This window comes from Halichoerus grypus, chromosome 3, assembly GCF_964656455.1.
Source record: "Halichoerus grypus chromosome 3, mHalGry1.hap1.1, whole genome shotgun sequence".
NCBI lineage: Eukaryota > Metazoa > Chordata > Mammalia > Carnivora > Phocidae > Halichoerus > Halichoerus grypus.
In genome coordinates, this window is record NC_135714.1 from 91,554,412 (window position 1) to 91,571,128 (window position 16,717).

General features: G+C 36.8%; 1 long non-coding RNA gene across 1 annotated transcript in view; it reads right to left on the reverse strand.

Moving 5' to 3' along the window:
- The window catches only part of LOC144381264 (uncharacterized), a 278,691-nt gene that overhangs the window by 124,667 nt on the left and 137,307 nt on the right, over window positions 1-16,717 (reverse strand). The window contains exon 2 of the long non-coding RNA XR_013446155.1: window positions 13,279-13,356. This is a non-coding gene — a long non-coding RNA (uncharacterized LOC144381264). The remainder of the gene's footprint in view (window positions 1-13,278; window positions 13,357-16,717) is intronic.

Here is a 16,717-nt window from a genome sequence, read left to right on the forward strand (position 1 = left end):
CCTAGGCTTTACAAAGCATCCAACAATGAAGGTGGTCAAATCTTACACCTATAGTTTAGATGTTCCAGTAGAGAAGTATAAAATTTTTTAAGCACTTTAATTTGTTTACAGAAAAGATACATTTGAATATCCAGTATTCTAAGTGAAAGATTTTACTACCATAAAGCAGTTGATGTTTTCATATAATTTGAATGTACCCAATATTAATTATATCTGTGGCCATGATTAATACAGAAGCTATCAAGTCATTTGTACTAACTCATATAAAACATGCTCTTTGAACTTCATCTTCCCTCTAGCTACACTCACTCCCATGATGATCTCATCCAGTTACTTGGCTTTAAACATCATCTATACACTGATGATTCCCAAATTTATATCTAGAGCCAGACAGCTCCTCTGAACTCCAGACTCATATATCCAGCTGCCTATTTGACATCTCCATTTCGAGGCCTTACATGCATTTTACACTTATCTTGTCCTAAACCAAACTTCTGATCTTCTTTCCCAAACCTTCTCCTCCCACGGTCTTCTCCATCTCAGTAAATAGGAACCTTATCCTCCTAGTTACTCAGGTCAAAAATTTGGGAGTTATCTTTGACTCCTCTCTTTCTTTCACGCCTGACATTGAATCCATCAGCAAATCCTGTCAATTCCACCTTCCATATCACTCAGAATACAACCACACTATCTCCACCTGCTGCTGTGTTGATCCAAGGCACCATCATCTCTCACCTGGATTACTCAGTAGCCTCCTTACTGGCCTCCTACCTCTGCCCTGCTCCCTGTAACCTGTTAGATACACAGCATTCAAAGTGATTAACACACAAATGATTAAGAAAAGCAGGTCATCGCTTTGTTTAAAACCCTAAAATTGCATCTCATTTCAGCAAACTAAAAGCCAATTCTATAGGGTCCTATATAATCTCCACATCACACACCATCTACCTCCTCTACCCTGTTACCTCACTCATTCATATCCTATTATTATCCCCATTGTTCATTCTACTTAAGTTGTTCTAGCCTCTTTATTGTTCCCCAAACACTCAGGGCCTTGGCAGTAGCCCATCTATTGTCTGGGATGCTTTAGAACCACATGATGCTTTGGAACCACATGATGCTTTGGAACCAGTTAGCTACATGGCTCATTACCTTACTTCCTTCAAGTTCTTGCTGTACTGTAACCTCCTCAGGGACTCCCCTATTGAAAGTACAATCCCTACCCTATTCAGCAATACTATTCTCCTTTGCTTTATTTTTCTCCATAGCCCTTTTCATCTAACAGTGTAAATAATTGTTTTCTGTTTGTTTCCCTACACAAGAATGTAAACTTCCCCAGGGCAAAAGCTTCTGTCCATTTTGTTTACTACTATCCAGCCCACTCTTAGAATATGCTTAGCAAATAGTAGGCACTCAATAAATGTTCACTGGGGCACCTGGGTGACTCAGTCCACTAAGCATCTGCCTTCGGCTCAGGTCATGAGCTCCAGGTCCTGGGATTGAGCCCCATATTGGGCTGCCTGCTCAGCGGGGAGTCTGCTTCTCCTTCTCCCACGGCCCCTCTCCCAACTCGTGCTCCCACACATGCACACATGTGCTCTCTCGCTCTCAAAAATTAAATTTAAAAAATTAAATAAATAAATAAATATTCATTGAATATATTAATATTAAAGAATTGGAAAACTACTAGCACAAATATTTTATTATCAATATTTCAATAATTAGTCACTATCCTAGCTAGTACAATGAAAGCTCAATACAGTAATATTCATTCCTCCTTGCAACAAACAGTCCTTATCATGGAGTTAAATACCTAAGGTCTTTTTCACCTTGGCCTTATGAATTTTTGGAGGAAACCTAAGCTCCAATGTTATGACTCTTTTTCTGAAAACACTGGTTTCTGACTATATCAATATCTTCTCACATCTGAAAAGCCCCTTAGAACTGATGATCATATCACTATTTAAAACTAGATGGACAAAGTGTGTGTGGGTTTAAACCCCCTCACCCTTACCAAAGGCAACCAGAGAAATATTTTGCAAGAACTGAATGGTTATAGAATAGGGGTCTACAGACTATGGCCTAGAGACCAAAGCCAGCCAGGACTGCCAGATAAAATACAGAATACCTAGTAAAATTTGAATTTCTGATAAGCAATAATTTTTTTTTTAGTATAAATGTATCCTAAATATATACTAAATGCTAAATCTGGAAACCTTAAATCTGGCCCACAACCTGTTTTTGTACAGCCCACAAGCAAAGAATGGTTTTTCAAATCTTTAAGTGGTTGGGAAAAAATTAAAAGAAGAATAATATTTCATGGCAACTGAAAATTATATGAAATTCAAATTTCATTGTCCATAAATAGTGCTATTGGAACATAGCCACTTGTTTTCTTACTGACTATAGCCACTTTCACATTACAGCAGCACAACTGAATAGTTGCAACAGAGAACATATAGCTGCAAAACCTAAATATCTACTGTTTGGCCCTTTACAGAAAGTTTACCACCCCTGTTGTAAAATATTTACTTTTATGCTTCCCCTTACCAAAGACAAAGCAAAGTAACCTCTTTCCCTTTAGAGCTGTCTTCCCACAGGAGCACTTCTGGTGCTTTATCATTATACTGGAAAAAGAAGTAGGAAGCAAGCTGAGAAGAGGCAGTGTGATGAAAGGTGTGGGCTGTGGATCCCCACAGAGCTGAGTGTGAATCCTTTCTCCACCCATCACAGCCTGAGTGAGTTACTTACATGGGGGCCATATGAATGCCACCATACAGGATGGCTATGGGGTTAGGAGATAAGGGTTAAAAGCTTGATTTTAAAGGACAAAAAAGAGCGGGCATTTGGGTGGCTCAGTTGGTTAAGCGACTGCCTTCGGCTCAGGGAATGAGCCTGGAGTCCTAGGATCGAGTCCCGCGTCGGGCTCCCTGCTCAGCAGGGAGTCTGCTTCTCCCTCTGACCCTTCCCCCTCTCATGCTCTCTCTATCTCATTCTCTCTCTCAAATAAATAAATAAAATCTTAAAAAAAAAATAAAATAAAATAAAAATAAAGGACAAAAAAGGGTCAAGTTTCTCGACTGCAATGGAGGGTATGATTGTCAGAAGGACAGAAAACAGAGGGAGAAGAAAAGTGAAAAGATAAAAATTGGCACTAGGAGGACAGACTTCTTAATCACTCACCAAGAGGTGAGCTTACGTGAAAAATACAGACTTTCCATGGATTCAAGCAAAAATATCATGACCAAAATTAGGGAAGTATGGGTAGATTTATTTGGACTAAGTAAGGCAGCAGTAAAACCCTTTTCAAGGTAAGTAAATTTTGGATTGCATCTACTCAGTACACATAGATGATAAAAACCCCACTTCCAGAGTGGTATTATATTTGAAAGGAAAGCCCTGAATGTGTGTTGCTGTTACTATGAGGGGAAAGGAGAAAAGACAGAGCCACATTTACATGGCTGTGGAATCCCCAGGTTCTCAAAGGAACCAATAAAGAAAGTAGCATCCACAATCTCTTCAGCCATTCTTTCTAGGAAATATTTTCTACTCTGACCTTGGGTTAAAGTTATCAGGTCCATGTTTTTAAGGTCTAGAAAAATACGAAGTGTATAAAATAAAGGGGCAATATATAAGATTCATCAAATGACTATATCTGTGACCCATGACCCTAGGCAGTGGTTCTCAACATGTGAGCCTCACATGTAAGACATATTCCCAAACACAACTTCTGACACTAGATAGAGTGCACTTCACTCCTCCTAAAAGGCATATCAGCATGGAAGAGAGTGAGAGTGATGTTATCACAGAGATAACCTTGAGGCTGTTCTAAATATATTTTCAAATGTAAATTATTTGCAAGCTTCAACTTCAACAAATACTTATGACAGCCTCATTTCTGACCTGTGTCACAACACTGTGATTGAGTGGTACTGTTTCAGGCCACTTCCCAAGAACAAAATTTTCCTGAAATGTAGAAGTCACTACTAATATTGATCATGGCAACAATACTAGTAACAATGCTCGTAATCAATCCCCAAGGTTACTTTGAGAACTGCGTTTTTGAAATTGATTTTTGATCACAACATGTTGATGTGCTTTATAGCCTTATACGCAGAGCTGGCCAAGACGCTCATTAGTCCATTCACTAAGTTCATTTATTCTCAACATACGAGGCTCATGGATGAGAACCACTGACCAAATGTGATAGACTACAAATACAGACATCTGACGTATTTCAATCAACCAATGTGGAATGAGATCCTACTCTTTGCCAGGTACAGTTCTGAAAGTTAAGACGAATAGTGAGAGCCCCAGCCCACTGGGATCTCAACGTCTACTGGAGGTGACAAAACAATTTCAATGTAGGAGGATTAAATAAAATGGTAAACATGAACACAATACATTATGAGCTCAAGGAAAATGAACTGAATCCACAAGGGAATGATTAGAGAAAGCTTTGAGAGAGAGACAGTACATTGAGCAGCTGCCCCCTGTCAGTAACTATACTGGGGGCTGTGAGCCAGAGATAGCTGTTACAAAGTCAGCATGGTGCCTAACATCAGTGAGCTCACAGTTTAATATGAAAGGCAAATCCATTAACTAATCTCAAAGGCAAATGCAAAGTCAATGAACTATGTTGGTGCCCTTGACCTTTCTTCCTTCTAACCAGGCCTCTTACCTTCACCAACCTGTACTCTCTTGCTCCTCTGTGGCAGATACTTCAAGAAATAATTTCTTAGCACAAAATTCTCTCCCCTTTGGGAATGGCCACAAACATGGGTGTAAGATGAGAGGCCACATCTTTATATGACATGGATCCCCTAGAAATAGCTGATTGTTCCAGAAGTCGACATCGGACTGAAACTGGACCATTCCGTGATCTCTCATTAGAATTTGAAATTCTAAACTAAGATGCACAGGCACACGTGAAGCACATTAATGGCAACACTCTATAAAGAATGATGACAAATTCCTCACACACAGGAGACTCACCCTGCTTCTGCTCTCTGCACATGTTGCTTGTTGGACTCCTTTCAATTCTACAAGAATTCTAATTTCCTTCCAACTGCTTAGGCTGGCCAGAGTCAATTCTTATGCTTATAGACCAAGAAACCTTCATACATGTCCCTTGCCCACATAGTCTCCCAACTCTTGTACCCAGTCTAATGGTATTTCCCTGTGATCAAACAATTTGCTGAGAGATTAATTGCCCGTAAAGCTTAGTATGTTATCTACCCTCCAGAGAGGTCATTGTTTGGGGGCGCTTGTGGAGACACAATGCTGGAATCCAGAGAATTTATGGCAGGGGCATTTCAGGACCTACTGAACCATGATAACCCTGTAAAGGAGATATGTGGGCATACAGAGAATTATCATTAACGCCCCTCAAATTCCAACAAATATGATTCCAAATCTTAGTTAGCTCTGTAATTCACATAACCAAGTTTACACAGCTAGTAAATGGCAAAGCCAAAATTTGAAATCAAATCTGGCTATTTTTCAAACTTCATATATTTTTGATACCACAGATATATCCGTTAATCGCTATTTTCATTCTTCCTTTAAATCAGTGGTTCTCAACTGGGGGCAATTTCCCACACACATACCCAGAAGACTTTGAGCAATGTCTGAAAACATTTTTGCTAAAACTATGAGGTGCAACTGACATCCAGTGGGTAGAATCCAGGGATGCTGCTAAATATCCTATAATGCATGGAACACACCCACAACATTAACTATATGGCCCTAAATGCCAAGAGTGCTGAGGTTGAGAAACTCTGCTTTAAATCAAACAAATAAACAAATTTCTGAAGAATGTACGATTCAAATGTACAAAAACAAAGAATTAAGCAAAAATTCCATTTTTATGCAAGATATTAGACTAGTATGCAGCCACTAATCATAGATTTACTGATGTAAAAAATATTTATATTTTTAAATGGGAAAGGCATGCTTCATAGCAGTTATGTAGAGTATGGTCTTATTTTGTAAAATAAAATATATATACGAATGAACGTGGGTTCATTTACATGTAGGAAGAAAACTGGAAAGCTATAATACCACTAAGTTAGTAGTGTCTAGCCCTAAGGGGGAGGGAGATTAAATGATTTTTGTTTTTCACTTTTTTTTCCTTGAGATACATTTCTGCATTAAAAGTTACTAGTTTTCATTTTAAGATATGACTCTACTTGTCAGCCTCATGCTTGACCTCAGCTGGTTCAGACTGGTTCACACTACCACATATTTTGCTTCACCCACCTACATACTCAAGAAAAGAAGCACTGTTTCATTAAAAGAGGCTCAGAAATGGCACCTCTGTTTATGAGGTTCTGGTGCATGTGTGAAAACTTTCATTACATTCACTCAAGGTCTCATATTTCCCCAAACCTCCTTGCTTTGTACTTAGGTGCCTTAGTCCTAATTCATTCTGGTGACATCCCCACACCACTCTTCTTTCTGCTCCTGAATCAGTTCTTGTTAAGATCACCTTACTTCTCAGTAAACCTTAGCTAAATGAAACATCTTTCACAACTCCAACTCCCCCCCACTAGCATTTAACCGAGGGAATGGAAGAAGAATTTTAGAACTTAAGTTTTTAACCTAAAACTCAAAACAAAATCATTAATTGAAACACATTTTTTTCCCAAATAGTTCTAAGCACCTTAAAATTGACCCTCATATCCTTTCCAGATTTGCTTCTTTCATGAGGCACAGTAGCTGTAGCCATAGTTGTTGTAGTATATGTCTTCTTTCTATTCCTATCAAAGCCATAAGAAAGACACACTTGATCTTCATTTGGGGTGTTAACTGAATAGGATGGGTCAGGTACTAGAAGACGAAGTTCTTTGCTATAGTTACATTTTTTTTTTTTTAAATATGGACAACTGACTAGGGAAAACCTTCTTTGGGGGGCAAAGGAGCAACTTTTCAGTAACTGAATATTAGCTATCCCAGATTATCAGAAAAGCATTTTCTATAATTTTCCTTCCTTGTTCTCAGTGTTTGTTACTACTGCAAAGACATTTTTATAAAACTCAGAATAAAATAGAATGTCACATCAAATTAAATTATATTCCAAACAGTTACGGCTCTTTTCCACAGAATGAGCATTCAAACCCACTGTACATTCTCAAGACCTTGCCTCTAAACAGGTTCTCTTCTTTTCTCCAGTTACTGCACACAGTAGGACATATGTGGTTGCATGTGTAAAAATGTATATATGAATGTGTGTTTGTATGTGGGTATGAGTTTGTGTGCGTGTTTGTTTTATTCCATATGAATGGAGTAAGACATTTACTGAACACCTCAAAACTGAGGCTGGAAAATAATAGCAGATACTCCAAAAATATGTGTTAAATGAATGACCAATGAATAAACAAGGTCTATAACATTTTAAATAAAACTTAAGAGTGATATATTGTCCTTCTTCCTGAGAAGTTCATACCTTTGTAAGAGAGAGGACTTGCATCACCAGCAACTATTCCCGAAAATTAATACCATCTCTTGTCATTTCAATAAATACATTAATTGCTTGAATTGGTATCATGCCTTTCCATGAAGGTATCAACATATTTGATGTATTTTAGCTCCTGGCAGAATGAATTAAGTTTTTAAAAAATCTGTTTTATTGAGAAATTAGTCTGCTAATACTTCATTTAGATTATAAGTAATTAAGGATTCTATATAATCATGGGAAGATGTTACTTTTAGCTGAACTGAAAATAAAATTATAATGAAACAGAGATGATATATTTCATTTTTAAATGATGAGAATGACTTATTGTTGGATTAAACCCAAGTTACTTTCACATGTAATAAAAGGCAAGCTGTTTAGTTCCCATATATGGCAATTTCTATGATTAAGGCTAATTTCTCTGGCAATTGTAATTAATAACCTCAGGAAATTTCATCCACAAAAGGCAACGGTCAACTGTTCATCATAAATAATAAAAGCTCTCTTTCATGGAAAGATATTTTAAAACTGTAAGCAATTAATGAAAATTATACAAGTACCCAGAAATTGCAAATGCTAAATTTCAAATGACATGTCCTTTAGCTATCCAACCAGCAAGAGAAGTCGTTTAAAATCTAAAAACTATTGGTAAAAAAAATTACAAGAAAGAAATTAATTACTCATGAATAAAATTCAATATAAATGTTAGAAATGTAAATTAAAATAATAATATAATCACAAAACAAGTAGAGAAAGAATAAATTAATAGAGTGTAATAGAGGTTTATAATGACTATGTTCAGTTTTGTCCCTAAACTCAAAGCAAATAATTTATATATCTCATACTTTATATAATCTCATACTCTATATTTATCTCATATGTTTATCAGAAAAAGTTGATATGTAGAAACTGACTTATATTTAAACTGCCTCATGCACTAAAATCAGATTTTTAATTTTGTGAAATCATAATTTCTCAAGTACTGGAAATACTTCCTTATTATCAAAACTAATTTTTACCTCTGTTAAAGGACTTTCTTAGATTTGGATTACAAACACATGTTTGTATTATACCAGAAACTTTAACTGAATAATTTTTTAAAACAGCGTCACTCTCTGGGAAGACAGTGATAGCATTGTGATAGATCTAAATAGAAAACAATTTCTACTGTTCTCTCTGGCTCTTTCTGCGTATCCTGGGTCAAGACCTCCTGTTGATCAATTCTCGCACCAGCTCTACTAGTCAGGTCTAAAGGGTTCCCTTCCAGTTTAATCCCATTAGCAATCCCTAAATTTCAGCAAAAATCAAAATTAAGTGGTGATATGTCCCAGAAAATTACTCAACGCATCAGACTTTTATTCAATGATGAATTACTTTCTATGATAGGCAATAATTTGTCTAATATGCTACTCATTGTATCTCTTAAATATTTTTATATCTCTGAGTTGTATCTTATTCAGCTTATTTGGTCCATCCATCTTCACAGATAGCTGTTTTCCCCCCTATATGGACAAGCATGTCATCTGCAATGAATACTCTGCAGGGTGTTGTCGCAGACATTTTTGTCTGCCACATATCTCATATTAGATATCTATTCTGTAATAGGTCTTTCGGACATTCCTCTGTTGACAGATCATCAACCCACTGATGAAAATTAGGTTATCACCCCATGGACAAGCATCACTCACTGAAACTCTAGAAACCAAACCATGGAACACTAAGAATAAAAACAGTAAGAATAGTTTCACATGCTGTATATGACATGCAAAATATAGTATTTGTTCTCACTCTTATTAAAATGGAATATTTTCTTTCACCTGGTCAATGTCAATTAGTTGTAGTTAAGCCACAATATTTTGTGACATGTGACATGTCTCTCAATAAAAGGAAAAGTATATCATAAGCCTACTTCTTAGCTGTGACATGCTGTCTAGGCTCTGGTATGCCTCAAGTTGGAAAATATGCCTTTCCCTTCACAAAGAGAAATACCACATGCCACAAAGACTGTGAACCCTGTAGGGTTACTTACTTATGGTTTTCTGAAACTCAAAACTACCTGTTTTTAAGGCATATGTTATTAACATATTTTTATTTAATTTTTTAAAAAAGCATTCTTCTAATAGCAATTTATTTAGTGTTGGGATAATCCCAAGCAACTGCAATTCCTTCGACTACTCTATGATATTTTATTTTTAAATCTCAGGTAACATGTCCTTGAGGTGAATGCTACAGCTATCTAGCTATCTTCAAACCTTAGACTGACTATCTAAAGCAGTGATTCTTAAACTTGTCTTCACATTGAAATCATCTAGGAGATTCAAAAACATACCAATGCCTATCTTCCACCCCAGAGATTGCAAATTAACTGGTCCCAGTGTGGCCTGAGCTTGGAAATTTTTAATATATCCTGAGATGATTCCAATGTGCAACCAAATTTGGAAACTACTGGTCTATAGGAATATTGATTAACATACCACCTTAGATATTTACTTTCATCATTGTCTGACAAAGTCAGAGAATGATATTCAGACTAATTAACCTTACTAGTAATTGTTACCACATATTAAAATGCCAAGCATTTTGCCAACATTTTATCTAATCCTCACAACTATTATTATTCTCACTTCGTACATGGAGAACTAAAGGTCAGAAAGTTTAGGTTGTTTTCCCAATGCCAACTAATAAATGGCAGGGCTGGTATTTGAATCCATGTCTGTTTGACACTAAAAGACCTATTCTGGGGCATCTGGGTGGCTCAGTCAATTAAGCAGCTGCCTTCAGCTCAGGTCATGATCTCAGGCTCCCGGGATAGAGCCCCATTTCAGGCTCCCTGCTCAGCAGGGAGTCTGCTTCTCCCTCTCCCTCTGTGCTCTCTCACCCTCCCTCCCTCTCTCTGTCAAATAAATAAATAAATAATCTTTTAAAAAATCAATCAATAAATAAAAAACCTATTCTTTCCACTATGCCATACATTTTCAGTGGAGGTAATATCACCTCCAAGGAAATAAAAATTAAAGAAAGTGAAGATCAAAAGATTCTCACATATTACAATGGGTTTTGGTCCTCCAAAGTTCAACTTTGCTGATGAAATCTTATTCTTTAATATTTAATTTCTTTTATTGAAAAAAATTTAAATTTAACTTTATTTTTCTACTTAGGAGGTTAATAATAAAATAAAAGTTTGAGAGACACTGTACTATACCATACTCTGCCTCCAACCATTTTGGCTAATAATTAGTTAACATGTATACTACTCACATACCTCATACATATTATCTACTTATCTACATTATATAGAATGCCTGTAAAGAAAGTGTCTCTCCCCTCAATTTTATAATTCCCAAGTTGTACTTAACAATTGAAAAGAACCACAGTATAAACAAAACTATATATGTTATAGGTCCCCATGATGCTAATGATAGGAGAGGAAGTAGTAAGTCCAAAGAGCATTATCTAAAAGTCTGTATGAATGTCTATTATATTGTTACTCCAGCATTATAGCAGTAGGTTGTTGGTTCAAAAACTTGGGAATTTCCTGGGTGAAATCTGAAACTGGCCCGGTGCATGGAGGGCAAGCAGAGACCAAAGAAAAAAGGCAGAACACTCCAGATTGGTAGGTGGCAGGTTTAGCAAGGGAACTTACTTATAAGGCTTGTCTTGGGTGGCCACAAGATGAGTACATCTCTACACCCCACCTACCAGAATCTTTACAGTTTATATAGAGGCCTTAACTGGATTCAGCCACAGAATATGGTCTCAACAACACATTACTTTCTCAAGGCTGTGTCCTTGAGGCAGCCTTTAAGTATACGGGAGAGGGTGAGGAGTCTCCAAGTACCTGGGTCCAACCTGAGGGTCAACTGGTGGTCATGTCCTCTTGATGACCTCCTTCAACATAGGTATATACCAGGGTAAGCTTTCTTTGATATGGCATGGTTATATGTCAAATTATTTAAAAGTTTAAACATCTGGAGGCAAGAATCAAATCATTCAACTTTGTATCTCCTATAGCACTGGGTGTCATATAAACTAGTCAATCAACAAATATGCATGAAATTAAAAAGAAAATGGAATTTCCATTACCATACCATCACATAATCCAATACACACAATAATAAAACAATTTTAAGCAAACTTTAATTAGTATTTATTGATTCAGAAGATTTTTTTCTACTTTTTTTAGAACCATTAATTTTATTTTTTTTAAAGATTTTATTTATTTGACAGAGAGAGATATAGCGAGAGAGGAAACACAAGCAGGGCGAGTGGGAGAGGGAGAAGCAGGTTTCCCCCTGAGCAGGGAGCCTGATGTGAGGCTCGATCCCAGGACCCTGGGATCATGACCTGAGCCAAAGGCAGATGCTTAACCAACTGAGCCATCCAGGCACCCTTAGAATCATTAATTTTAAAACATTTTTTATTCTATAAGAGAGGAAAGTGCAGCACAGAATAAGTATCAAACTTTAATTTAATATCTTCTCTTAAAAACTACTAATTTGATTTACCAAGTTGTCACCATTGTCCTATGAATAACACATAAAGAAGCATTTGAGGATACTGGCAAGTGCTCAACTACTGAACTCAGACTTCGGCTAAAGTCAATGATAGAGGCTACCTTACAGTAACCTGTAGGTGCCCTCTTGGGAAGATGTATCCTAATTTAAGCCAAAGAGTCAACGTGTATATGCTCATATTAAGGAAACATAGAAAGAAATTGAAGTGACAATCAGAAATATGGTGTCATATGCTTATTTGCCCAAGGCAAAAGGGCTTTTAACAATTTCCTCAAAGGAGTTATTACTTTGAAAACTAACAACCCAATAATCAAGGAAGACTCCTTTGTGAGCATTCTAGAAAAATACCCTGAGGCTTCTAGCTAGTGAAACAAAAAAATATTTGAGAATGTTCCTGGGGGCCAATGACACCAAAAGAGGAGTCATTATAAGCTATTAGCTGTGAGTTGCTATCCACACCCATGGCCAGTGGGCTGTACAGAAGAACAGAATTGAGATAGAAGAGAAAATCCAAAAGGAGCTTTCTGTAACCCTTTATGCACCTAGAACTCCTACCCAGATTGGGTATCTTTTGTTATTCTTCTCACTAAGGAGAAAATAAAGCCTACCAGAAAAAAACAAACCAAACCAAAACAAAACAAAACAAAAAAAAAAACTAGCTAAATATGCATTGCAGAACTCAAGCCAGTTATTGACTCAGAAGGGTAAAGTAGAATTCAGATCCCTGGCCTAAAGGGAGTCTATCCCATCGAAGGAGATATAATAATAATAATAATAATAATAATAATAATAGTAATAATAACAATGGTCTATAACATTTGTTGACTATTTGCTATATGTAAGTCACCATGTTTGGTGTTTATATTCATTTTTTCATTTAAAACTTTCAAAAATCTCATGAGAATTTTTTCTTCTTATATACAAAGAAAGAAGCCTAGAGAGTTTAGGGTATAAAATGCTGGACAACAGAATTTGCTTTGAGTTTTCTTGTGTTGTAAGCTAATACTTGAACTTGCAAGCTTAATCCTCTCACAAAAACCTTCCTTTTCTTACAGCTATGGGTGTTACGGAGAACCTTTGCTTCCTTTGTTAGTGGCAGAAACCTAACTTAAACTAGGCAAAGCATAGATCCTGTTAAAATACAGATTCTGATTCAGAAGCCCTGAGGCAGGGCCTGAGGTCCTATATATCTAGCAAATTCCTAGGTGATGTCATAGACCACACTTTAAGTAGCAAAGCACTAACCTTCTTTCTATGCATTGCCCACATATGTTTAATGTGGTAGATGCTCTAAAGCTTAGGACTCACCAACAGGAATGAATGCAATCTCACATGCTTGTCTGAGTATGATGCCTTCTCAGGACCAGCTGTGTCCCCGTCACAACACTGAAATAGCAGAGGTGTTGCACGTCAAGATCGAGACATATTGGCAGAACTCTGTGATAAAAACACTTTACAATTTCATAGCACCTTTCATTCCAAAGTGTTTCAGAAGCTATATACATTCAGCACCACAGAAAGATGATAGAGGCAGCAGACTCCATGGGGTGAAGGAGGTGTCAAGGGATGGAGTGGGGGTGGAGGAATAAGTAAGCCAAGGACAGTGGGACATTTCTCTATTAAAGGCAACACAACACCAAAAAATTTTCAATGGAAAAAAAAAATCTTTAAGGTTCATGTTCAAAGAATGATAATGCATTCAAAGAATGATAATGATAATAGGCTAATGTTCAGAATCATTTTTATAAGATCATCTTCTTTCAATAAATTGCTTATTCATATGTTTATTCTGTGAGCCCAGAGAAAAAGAAAAGAAAATCAGAAATGAGCTAAACAAACAAGATTATTAAAGATATCAGGAAATCTATAAGGTCTGAATCCAATAACTACAGCTTATATAGACTATCTCAGACTTCTTAATTAAACAATCAAGTCCTAAAATCTTAGAAGACAGCTTTCCATAACATATTCCATGGTATGGGAAGTAGCTTTTTGTTTGCAGAGCATTTAGTAGAAGAAATGACTTTTCTAAGTATTACAAAATGCAAACATCTAACTTAAACTTAATATACCTGATGACAATGTGGGTAGTTTATATATGTTCTGGAGGGGGAAAAAAAAGTCATTAGATGACAGAACTTGAAAATGGAAACTTTTTAATGACTCCTAGAGAGTCTGCCTTTACAAGAAATCCATTTTCTAGCTGCTGTTTCCCATTTGTTACCAGGGACTCTTGGGGGGCTTCCAGTGACTTGGAAAGAGTTCTATTTTCACTTCTGCTGGCTCTTCACTTCTGTGACTACATCCAGATGATAAATGAGGACCCACAAGCTCCCACAAGACAGTTTGAAAGAGTCTGTTCTCCAGGCAGTATGTGGCTACCTGCCAGGGAAGCACATACCAAATTAAAAGGGCGAAGAGAGAAATCCTTTGCTATTTCATATTTCCTGGGGTTTCCAATGAACTCATTGCATGAGTCTTCTTTGTGAAATGTTTCAGTAAATGCGCTTATTTATGAACATTCACAAAAACCTCAAGATAACAAGGAAAAAGAGAACAGAGTTTCTTAGACCAAAAATCCATCTTTCCACTCTTTTTTATTCACTATCCTCCTGTCTTTTCTCCTCCCAATTTCACTTGAGACAAGGTGGTGAAACCTTCCCCCAGCCAGCAGATAACAGTGGTCACTCCATCAGAAGGCAGTAGTCTTGAATCCCAGAGTTATTGTTTTGTCAGAGAAAAAAATCATGCTACTCTTATCCCACAAAGGTATTTTCCTTTAGGAAAAATCATTAAAATGACCTGTTACTCTTGTGTCCTCACACTATAATTCTGGGCCACAGGAAAAGTTCTGCTCAAAGTCCTATTTTTATAAATGATGAAAGTAACTGATGCATCTGGTTATCTCTCAGAATTTTGTCAGTTTCACAACTAGAAATGGTGCTGCCAGGCTCACTCCAAAGGAAGCTGGTGGTGAAGTGTAGGCTTCAGATAAGGATTTACACTGAGAGTCCAGCTCCAGAAACTGCACAAAAGATTATAGATATGAGACAGGCAAAGAGAAAGGTGCAGTCATAAAATTAGTTATTGCAATCTTGCAGATAAATGATTATGTTCCATTTTGGTTTGCTATACATTTGACAATAATGCAGAAACAAAACTGAATATACACCTTGTGAATTATAATAATCTAAATTGCCAGCTTGGAATAACAATATAAAAAGAAAGGAAAGTTACCAGTTAAATGGCATATTTTAAGCAATGAAGTCTTTGGAATTATATCCTTATTTGACTCATCATTTGACTTACTGATAGTCCATTTGTTCCTCAAAGATTTAAGTTGCCTAAACGTTTAATTAATGTCAACTACATAAATATCAGTTGAAGGCTTACTCCATTCAGGCACAGTTCTAGGAATTGGGGATTCTTAGTAATCAAGACAAGTATGGTTTTGCCTCTCAAAGTTTACTGTCTAACATTTCAGTCTGGTTGAGCATGAAGAATGTAATTGTCCTAGTATGAACTACTGAAACTAGAACAGTACTATTGAGACCTTTATAATCCTTACATCATCCACTACTTTTTGAACACATATTTATTGAGGATAAGTGTTTATCTTTAACACAAAATTTACCATACTGATCTGTACAATCTATAAAATCTAACAAGTTCTCTTCTGCTGTCTGAGTCCATTCTCATTAGAGACACTTTAACATGGATAATAAAACATTTTCAGAGCTCAGATGAACAGTTTAGTGTAACTGAATTTAACTCCAAAAACACCTATTGATTGTTTCTGAAGTATAAAACATATTGTATGCCCACCCCGCCCCTCAAGGAGCACAAAACCAATTAAGACACGGTACCCACTCTTAGGTTGTTTTGGTGGCATTCAGGAAATATTTACATGAAGAACAGGAATAGAAAGTAGAATGAGATGGACACTGTAACATAGGTTTAAACTCATGCTCAAGGTGTATGTGGTATCAAAAGGTTAACTTTAGCTAAGACAACGGGAGAAGATCTCTACGGAAGCTGTAACTGCAAGAATGCCATGAAGAATGAATTAATCTCATCAAGCGGATTGGGTGAGGGCAGAAGAGTACAACGGTTAAGAATTGGCAACACAATATGATGGTCAGAATTCTGGCACTCTTTCTTACTAGTTGTATGAGTTGGTCTAGTTTCTCATTTGTGAACAAAGATAACATAAGAGTACATAATAAGGATGCCATAAATTTTAAATATGATGATACATGGAAAGTACTTTACACAGTGCCTGTTACCTAGTGCTCAAAAAAATATTAGTTTCTATTATTATGAGAGAGTAAGAGTACAGGAAGAGAAGCAGTGAAGTATAGATTATGTTTAAGGAATAGCTGAAGAGGCATATGCAGAGCCTATTGAAAAAGGGACCTTGAGAGATAGATTATTTTTTTTAACGATTTTATTTATTTATTTGACAGAGAGAGACAGCAAGAGAGGGAACACAAGCAGGGGGAGTGGGAGAGGGAGAAGCAGGCTTCCCGCTGAGCAGGGAGCCCAATGAGGGGCTCAATCCCAGGACCCTGGGATCATGACCTGAGCCGAAGGCAGATGCTTAACGACTGAGCCACCCAGGCACCCCTTGAGAGATAGATTATTGAGGGCCTCAAAATACAAGAAAAGTAAATGGCCTTTACTATATAAGTAATAAAAAACCACCCAAGGGTTTGGTATAAGGGAGTAAGTGACATAACCAAACCAT